At 38.3% G+C, this 3,766-nt stretch overlaps 1 long non-coding RNA gene across 1 annotated transcript; it reads right to left on the bottom strand.

The window, feature by feature from the left end:
• Nucleotides 1-1,337: 1,337 nt before the first annotated feature.
• On the bottom strand, nt 1,338-2,338 carry LOC117678828 (uncharacterized). Its single transcript, XR_004595146.2, has 2 exons — nt 2,100-2,338; nt 1,338-1,414 (listed from the first exon to the last, which is right to left on the bottom strand). It is a non-coding gene; the product is annotated as an uncharacterized LOC117678828 (long non-coding RNA).
• Nucleotides 2,339-3,766: the final 1,428 nt, after the last annotated feature.

Below are 3,766 nucleotides of genomic sequence, written 5' to 3'. Positions count from 1 at the left end.
AATAAATTAATAGTACATAAGAGTGGAAGAATAAACGGCCTCAACATCTTGAAAGTTCTTACATGTTTAGTTCTACCTGGTCATTCAGCTGAGCCACTTGCAGAATAATTGAGAATAGTCAGATTTTTCACACCTTTGACTTACCTTGAGAGTGGCCAATTTAAGAGAGGAAATGTTTTAAAATCAAAATAACTAAGGATTATTTCAGGTGGGCCCTGGTACAGACAAGGGTGATATGAAGGCAACTTCATGACAATACATCACAAAAAAGATGTTGCCAGGGCAAGTCTATGTTGTGGTTAGATGCAACTGGAGAATTGTTGATTTCTACTGGATTTTCCTTTCAAGTTTTGGGAGATATTTTTCATATCCAAACAGCAGGACACTGCCTCTTCAGTGTCATGGGAACTTTTTTGCTAGACATTTGTCTAGCAAACAGCTGATCAAGCTAGCTTATATAAATGTGTTTCTATTTATTTGCCTATGTGTGATTTTTTTTAAGAATGGTCGCTCTCCCACCCCATGAGCGCTCAGTACTGTTATATATCTTTGCTGCACAGCAGGTGAAATAAAATCAAAGACAGAAACATTTGGCCAATGTCTCATTTCCTACATTTATTATTTCCAGAATGACACTTTTCACAGTCCTGTTCTCTCAGATATTCTAATGACTCCAAATAATTTTAAGCTAGAGAAGTCTGTACCTCCAGTTAGTTGGCAATTCTGCCTGGGGCTGATAGGGATTAGAATTCATAACAGCAAGATTATCCTCCAAGTAGCCCATCCATGGTAGGTTTTAGTTAAATTATAGTTTAGCGTTCCCTTTCTTCTGCAACTTAGTTTGGGAGAAGAGGACAATATTTTTAATGCAGAACTACCAAAATTTCTACAAACATGTCTGGGTATTGTTCACTTTAGATGCTAAAAATAGTTCACCACTTCAAAAAGTCCTGTTCTGGGACAATAATTGCACTGTTGGTTCTGTTCTTCTGGTTATTGAACTTGACCTAAATGGGCAGCTTGAATTCTATGATTTTTATGACCTTGGGAGAAAAGAGATCCTTTCAGCTACAGTTTCCTTTGTTGCTGTTGTTCTAATTGGGGAAAAGCCATATCAAACAAAAATCCTTTCAAGATCTCTAAAACATGTAGAATAGTTTCAACAATTGGCTAGGGAAGTTATTTATCAGAAGAGAAAAGAAAGGCAAATCAATCAGATATTGTCAAGTGCAACACTATGTGTAAGTGATGAAAAATAGAAGGGTAGAAAGAGGGCCAAAGTAAATTGTAAAAAGGCAATGTATAAATTCAACAAGAAACTGAAACTGAGTGAACAATGAGAATTCAAATATTTGTTTATTTTTATTCACAGCAGCAAGAAATTTAACTTGGAGTACTGGGAAAGGGGATATTCCTGCAACAGAAATATTTGCTTTAACATTTGACCTATATAACATGCACAATCATTTTGCTTTACTGAACAAACAAGCAATTAGATTTTGCTAAACAGCAGATAAATCAGTGTCTTGGTTGGTTTCTAAAGGAAAAAGAAAGCCCAGAAAATGTGCCACTAATCTAGATTGGCCCACAGAGCTCCATTACCTATGCAGTTTACACTATTTAATAGATCCTAAAGTCAAACATAATTTGTTATATAATTATGCAAGAACAGAGCAAAGTTTTTAAGCATGTTCTATAAAGAATAATCAATCCCATTGTTGGCTTTCAAATAAATACTAGAAATTAAAATTCTTTCACATTCTTGTTTTCCTTTTAATTCCAAGCTGCAGTGTTAAAAGGAAGTTGAGAGTAGCATTTCCCCCTTCCGTTTATTGCTTCCTTTTGATACATGTCCATTATTCTATGGGCATCTTTCCAGTCATAAATAAGGTTCACAAACAGTATGAAATCCAACAGACATAGGATGTACCTTCATATATTTCAGGAAATGAATCTGGATACCTAACAAAACGAACAGATATTTAAAATGTGGGTAGGAAGCATCCAGTAGTTAGGAGAGTATATCCTAACTGAATATTCTAACAGCTAGGATTTGGTGTTTCCTCAATGCCTTACTTAGCGAACTCTATTATACCTACATCTTATGTTCTCCTCCTTTGAGTCCACACATGGGGAGAAGGCCAAGGCATTTTAGAACAAATGTTTTGCAATCAAAGCTGTTCTGCTGAAGAACATCCAACTTTTAACCATCGGAATTTTGAACACATAATGAAGTTCTGCTTTTCTGTCAGCAACTCTCACCATTCTCAGTGCCCTTGCACCAACTCTCACAAGTCCAGAGGAAAAAAGCTTTGTACAACAACCTGGAGCAGCTTATTCAAACAAACGCCAGCAGTGATAAATTCATCATTCTGGGAGACTTCAGTGCTAGGGTGGACACAGACAGTGACAACTGGAAGAGAGCTTTGGAAGATACAAGGTGGGAAAACAAAATAACAATGGCTTATTTCTGAGCAAATATGCTGAATTCAACTTGTCAAGTCATCACAAACACTATGTTCAGACTTGCCAACAAATACAAAATTACCTGGTTGATACATAAGTACAAAACTGCCAGATCCAAGCACTGGCACCTACTTGCAATATATGTCATAGTATATTAATGAGATATTAAAAGATGTCACCATGTCATGTGAAGTGCTGAATGCTGGATACATCACAAGCTGGTTTGGTCAGTCCTCAGCCTACACATAACCCATTTATTATAAGCAACCAAGGACTGAAAGTCATTCAATATTGGTAGACTACAAGACTTAGACGAAGTCCAAGGCACCCAAGATGTACTTAATGAAATACTGTTTGCTGCTTGTAGGAATCTATTATGAAAAGTAGACATACCGTGATGACCCACCTTGAAAAGAAGCCCTATCACGTTTTTGAGCACATACAATCAAATTAAGCCCCCACACAAAATTAGCTCTAATTAAGACCCCACCTACCCCGGGTGCAGGGAGTGGGGCGAGGCACATAGGTAAAAAATAAGCTACAGTAGGAATGGTGTGTGTGTGTGGAGCTGCCCTACTTACCATGCCTCGCACACCCTGACACCTGCCTCACCTTCTTCTGCAGCTGCTTTTTCTGCGTCTGCTTGCCACCACTCACATGCATTGCCCCGGCCTCTGTTTTGCCTTCAGATGCCTGCCGGAAGGCATCTGCAGCTGATAACAGAGCTCCAGATTGATCTGGAGAACCTTATACCGGTAATATTAATAGTACTTTCAGACTGGACCTCTACACTTAAAAGTAACATTTTCTTCAAGTCTTTATCTTCCTGAGCATTCTCAGAAAGTATAGCCTCTTGTGAAGAAGGCACAGAAGAGGCTGTACTTCCTGAGAATGCTCAAGAAGATAAATCTATCTCAGCATCTACTTCTGTCCTACTATCACAGCACCATTGAAAATGTTCTGACATACAACATTCTTGCATGGTATCGGAGCAGCTCTGTAGCAGACAAAAAAGCTCTACAGAGAATCATTAAAACTGTTCAGAATATCATCGGGCTCCAGCTACCAGCCCTGGACGACATATTTGAATCTCGCTGTTTGAGGAAGTTGCATAACATTCTCAGAGATTCTTCCCATCCTGCTTACAATCTTTTTGGACTGTTGCCTTCTGGCAGAAGATACAGAACAATTAAAACTCGGACCACATGTTTTCTGAATAGTTTTTAATCACAGAGCTATAATTGCACTCAACAATTAACTAAAGGGCCACCATTAGTGAGCTGTTGGACGCATTACTTGG

The sequence above is a fragment of the Pantherophis guttatus genome, chromosome 6 (assembly GCF_059756535.1).
Source record: "Pantherophis guttatus breed Tessera chromosome 6, ASM5975653v1, whole genome shotgun sequence".
Lineage (NCBI taxonomy): Eukaryota > Metazoa > Chordata > Lepidosauria > Squamata > Colubridae > Pantherophis > Pantherophis guttatus.
This window is presented reverse-complemented; position numbering and strand designations above follow the sequence as displayed.